The sequence below is a fragment of the Rhinichthys klamathensis genome, unplaced genomic scaffold (genome assembly GCF_029890125.1).
Source record: "Rhinichthys klamathensis goyatoka isolate OS25496 unplaced genomic scaffold, OSU_Roscu_1.1 h1tg000011l_1, whole genome shotgun sequence".
Lineage (NCBI taxonomy): Eukaryota > Metazoa > Chordata > Actinopteri > Cypriniformes > Leuciscidae > Rhinichthys > Rhinichthys klamathensis.
Genome location: NW_026606564.1, coordinates 498942 through 504941, shown reverse-complemented (window position 1 = coordinate 504941; position 6000 = coordinate 498942).

The following is a 6000-nucleotide window of genomic DNA, read 5'->3' as shown; positions in this document are numbered from 1 at the left end:
CTTTTGATATAAAGATTTAGATTAAATATGCCATTCCCATTAATGGAGTTAAACACTTAAACTACATGAAATCATTACTGAGAAGTTACAAAAAAAAATTATATTCAATAAATAGAAATATTTGTTGTGGATGCAATGCTTTTGAACACTTTTCCTCTGGCATTCTGTGTTTTAATGTTTTACATACATAATTGCTTATCATGATAATAGCAGATTGTCTGAGAAAATAGTTTCGTGCAAATAATGCACAAGGTCTATCTGTTTCCATTAAAAATATAATCAATTAAAAATACTATTTGGCCAGTGAGATTGAGAAACTTTCTCTGAAATGTATTTTACACTATTTTATTTATTTATTCAAAAACAAGGCAAGGATAGGCTTATGATTTTTATTAATGTAATGTGACGGCACATCCGTATTTCATATTTTCCTAATATCTTGTATCGTTAAACATGGTATCACGTGGATGAATAATCATATGCAAATGATATGCAGATGAGGATATGCATAGTAAAACTAGGTGTTGTAAGCTCCATATATGGTTGTTTCGGGGAGGAGACGCATGTGCGCACAATCTTCCGCTGACTGGGATTTATAAAGTGAATTCTGCGCAGGTTCTGGCGTGCGCACGGTTTTATAAGTCTGAATATTTTTTAGCGTATGCCATTTTTGGCTTTTGGGCGCACGTACACTTTTAGTAAGGATCCTACGCACAGTTTTATAAATGAGACCCCTGGTGCCTCTTCCTCCCTCACTACCCTCGACGGTGGAGCAGCTGAGATCCCCCCTGTGGAGCAGTCTGTGGCGATGCAGTTGTGTCCCAAGACCGCTACCTCCTGGCTACCCACTTTTTCAATAAAAGAGCAATTTCTTCCATCTCTGGGTTTCAAGAGGGCGCAGATTGCAGTGAGCGATGCTCCAATGCCTTGCCACTCCTTTCCCCCTCTTCCATCACCAGCGGGCAGCTGTGTGTGGCTCAGAGACGCCACCAAGCCTTCCCACGCACCCTCTGCCCCACCCTGGAACCAGGTAAGTGTGGCAAAACACACTCAGACTCCGCTTCGGGCCGCCACAGTGCCTCCCGAGCCGAGTCCCTGTGTTCCACATCGCTGCCCCACCCAGGGTACGTATGTGGTCCCGTTGGTGGCGTTGGTGGCAAGTCTTGCACGGTGTCTGGGAGCCTGGCTAGCGCTTCCCAGCCCGTCTCGCTGACTCATCCGCACCATCAGACATGGCTATGCGATTCAGTTCGCCCGGCACCCTCCCAAGGTCAGGGATGGGGGACGAGCTCCCCGGAGTCCAGTGGTACCTGAATTGTCAAGAGAGCAAATTCCTCCATCCCTGGGTCCCAAGAGGACCCCTCAGCCCCCCCTTCTGTTCGCCAGCCGGCAGCATGGTGCGTTCGAGAACCCGGTCATCCGCCTTCTCACCCATCCCCTGCTGCCCTGTGGAGACGGGTAACTGTTGCACCGCACACTCAGACCCTGCTTCGGGCCGCCCCCGGGCCTTCCGAGCCATGTCCCTGTCCTCCACCTTGCTGCCCCACCTCGGGTACGTCTGGGGTCTTTTGGGCCTGGGCCTGGTTCGTAGAAGCAGAAAGATCTTCCCAACCGGTCCGGACCAGACTGTGATCATCAGACTCGGCTATGCGATTCATTATTGCTCGGCGCCCGCTCAAGTTCAGTGATTATCGTCACACTAGGTGTTGAGCAGATATGCTCCTGAAAGCTCAGTGATATTCATTACACTTAGTGTTGAGCAGTGCTCCTGTCTTGTGCGCGCATGTCGCTGTTCTACTGGCGAAGGACGCGATATAGCCACTCTCCAGCCGATGTGAACGCCAGTTTTTATAAACTCGTTCTTCATGTACTTAGTATGTGGTGGGTCATGACCATCTTGGCAGTGTCCGCTCCCAAGCTTGGTCTGCAGCGTTCGAACTGAATGACATGTACTTCCGATCTCTAGCCTCCGCACCACAGGTTATCCTGCGTGTTGCGTTTGAGGGTTCAAAGTATCAGTACAGAGACCTACCCTTCGAGTGCTCCATAGCCAGTTGGGTCTTCAGGTCAACTGGGAGAAAGTCTTGCCCACGGGCTGAGTATCTCTTTTCCGGTATGGAGATGGACTCTGCCCAACATGCCTCTTCAAGAAGAATGTGTGTTTGGTCGGTGCTATATAGAAGTGAGAAAGGGTCCCACTGAAAGAATTTTCAGAGGCTCCTGGGGCATATGGCTGTCGCAGCCGCATGGCTTCCTCCATATGAAGACCACTTCAGCACTGGCTTAAGGTCGAGTCCTGAGGTGACCGTGGTAGAGCGGCACGCCCGGTGTGACATGCGAGGGGAACTGCTAGTTCCCCTCGACAGCCTTCCTGACTTCCCCTGAATATATTTCAGGGAAGGGGCATGATGGCATCTGCGTTCAGACCCCTGGAGAGATTCCAGGCCGGTCCTAAAAAGGTGGACGCTGAGGTTCAGGTGGCTACCGCAAGAAAATATGTGGTAGTTACCATCACTTCTGCGAGCACCCCCTAAAAAGAGCAAGTTATGCTTACGCAAAATAGAAGTGGAACCTATTCGTTGAGTGAGTCTTCTCTCCGTGAGGAGATCCTGAAGGTGTTCGGTCATTTCAGTGCTCTCTTTCCTGCAAGATGGGTTGGAGTAGTTTTGGAGTAGTTTTCCTCCACCCTCAAAATGATGTTGCCTCTGTTTTTCTCGACGCACATCATGATGCAGAAGCATGGGAAGCACGTCCTGATTGTCAGGTTCCTGAGTGAGCAAGTGAATCTGCCTTGTGCCCCTCTTTATCCTCTTGGGCCTTATCTCTGGTGCTACTGCACTGCCGAGACCGCCCCTGAACCACTGCAGGCAGTGAGTTAAAAATTCTGTTTTTATGAAACATTTTTCCTACTCCCGTACGGTCAACAAGTTGTGCCTGGAATTCGGCCCAGCTAACTCTCACGAGCTGGGAACCCGGCCTGGATATGTGCCCAAGGTTCCTACCTCTCCCTTAAAGGGACCAGGTGGGACCAAGCGCTGCCCCGGAGGAGGCAGATCCAGCCCTGGCTTTCTCTGTCCATCCGCTTCATTGTGGTTGTATGTGCACAGAACGCAGGCCTTAGTACCTCAGACCAGCTCTTGTCTGTTAAGAAAATCAGCAGAGAGGGAAGGCTGTTTCCAAGCGAGATTGGGCCACTGAATGGTGGCTGCCTTCATCTTGGTGAAAATCCCGAGATGCACATATCCACTTAGGTTAGACACCACCAATAGTCGAACCACTGCTTCCTGTGGGCTCCCTTCTCATGAAGCCAGTTTCACCGTGAGCCCGGTTCAAAGTGTCGGCCTGTAGTGCCATTCCCCTCCTATGGACTGGATACGTGCGCCATTTCTGCTCCAGTTGAGTTCCCTTTAACTGAACCCTGTTGAGTTCCTCCGCACCCCTCCGACATCGGACGTGGCTGAACTTCCGGTGTTAGGCTTACCACTCGTAAGCAGTGTGGAACTGGGCCCATATGTTAGGCTGGGCCCATATGTTGCGATCCCTACGGTGATCCCATATGTGTATTCTTCCAGGGTACCTCTCCCTACGGCGAGTCCGTGTTTTCCCTCGGCAGAGCCTGCTCTGCCGTCACTGTCCGGTGGAGTCTCCCCCCATCATAGCAGGCTGGAGCCACCCCAGTGACATTCCATATGTTGTACTGCCCAGTCATCCGCCCAGTTCATATGTGTATTTTCCACATGTTACCTCCCTTCGGGCAGGATGTGGCTTCCGCAGCGTCCCTTCCTTCCATGTACGGGGGATGCTTTCCCAGTGGGCCTGTAGGAACAGCAGTGACTTCCCTGGCCTAAGCCTTGTCCCTTCTCCGCCTTAAATTGCGGGGGATCAGGAGGCTTTTGTCTAGGCACTGGAAGGTGGCAGCTTTAGTGGCGTGTGCAATTGTTGATCCCCATTCAATCGACGTCGACTACGCCTGACGTTCTCGACTGAAAGGGAACGTCCTGGTTGCGTATGCAACCCACCGTTCCCTGAAGGAGGGAATGAAGGACGTAGTCCCCTTGCCACTACTGCTGGACCACCGCTGACTCCAAGTTACGCTCGGCTCCTCATCGAAAAAGCAACTAGTGCGTGCATCCACTTCCGTATTTATACCTGCGCCGCAGGGGCGGAGTGTGTGATGCAAATACTCGAAGATTTGGCTCCCTGGCGTGATCCCCGTTCAGTCGACGTCGACTACGTCCTCCGTTCCCTCCTTCAGGGAACGGTGGGTTGCATATGCAACCAGGACGTTACCATACGTAACCGAGACGTTTTGTTGTACAAGAAGAGATATAGCACAATCGTTTAATCTACTGAAATACTGGGAATGTGTGTTGATAAAGAGGTGAACTTACCCTGCAGCTGATCTTCATCTCAGTTCCAGAAAAAGATTAATATTGCATGAAATCCAATTATATTCTCTGCTCCTCAACTTTCAAAATTAGTCTTTTCCCAAAATAATCATTTTATATAATAAAAATACAAATGATTACCTTTCTGATTAGAGGGTATAGAGAGTTTAACACTGATTTCAGATCATCCAGTCTGGGACTGTGTAAGAATGAGGGACCTTAATTCATCTGGAGAGCTGACAGGAACCACTGGGGTAACTGGGTCTTAACTGAATTTAGTGAGGGCCCAAGTGACCAGAACCCACTTGCCCTGTATATTCTCGCTTCGCTTGAGAGCGGCGTAAAATTAATACAGTGCCTTTGTAAGACTGAGACTGAGACTCTGAGAAAACAAAGGAAAATAACTCTCTCTTGTGAAGTTAGCATCACCATTTGAGACGCAAGTCTCACCTCATTATACACATCTTTACCTCTTCCCCCACTCCTCTCTCGTGCTGAGATCACCAAAATTCACCCAAAAATCTATATGGTTTAATGTGTTGTGAAGAATTATCCTATAGTATTATACATGTTTGGTATCATTTGAAATGTCTCAGTGTGACTGGTACAAATGTCTAATTCCCAAAGAAGTAAACCAAAAGGTAATAAAGTTCTTAAGAGTTTAGAGATAATTTGCACAGAGAGGGTGTGTCTTCCAGGCAAATGGCATACTGCTCCCAAAAGGTGTAAACTCTGAATGCCAATTCCCATTGTCAGCAAATGTTTCCACGTGAAATAAGTTTCTGTCTATATAAAGAAATGCAACAAGAGGCTCAGGGCGATATGTAACTCAAATTAGCCAGTGATGCAGAGAGTATCCAAGACACTCCGCATCATGTATTTTATAATGTCAGGTTTGCATCTTCTCTCTTTATTCCAGCGCATTTGATGTTTTGTATTTATTATCTTTGAATTGATTATGAAATTGGCATGATACATTTACCTGACATAATTACATTTTATTCTGAATTACTCTGAAATGATTTTCTCAAGTAGATTAAGTGAAGTCTTCTGTTTCCGCAAATCTGCATCCAGGGTTAAGTACATACTAGATCCCAGTTTGGATGGAGCGTGAGGCACATCTGGGGGAATTCTAGATTCCTGACTAACTGCTAGACTTTAACTAAGTAAGCAGCGATAATAGCAGCGTTAACCCTCTGGGGACCAAGAACGTTTTGCTGTTTTTTTTTTCACATAGCAGCAACATAGACTTAAAATACTCCGTCATTTATGGTCATATAAATAAAATCAATACATGATTATAAACTATAGAGGGTCTTCTTTTTTTGTGTACACTCTGTCACGGGGATAAAGAACAGACGTAGATTCAATTGCAAGTGAACAGGTGTTTATTTAAACACAGAGAGAGAGCAGTAGTCTAGGACGAATATGCCGGCAGGATGATGAAAGTCAGACTCGATAGCGCAGGTCTCCGTGGGCAGACAGATCAGGACCAGAAGATAACCACTGTGCTGGAACGAATCCGAGGAACAGGTACAGACGGTAGTCAGGCCGCGAAAACTCAGAACAGGACGGTATCCACCGTTGATCAGGGACAGTCAAAAGGCAGAAG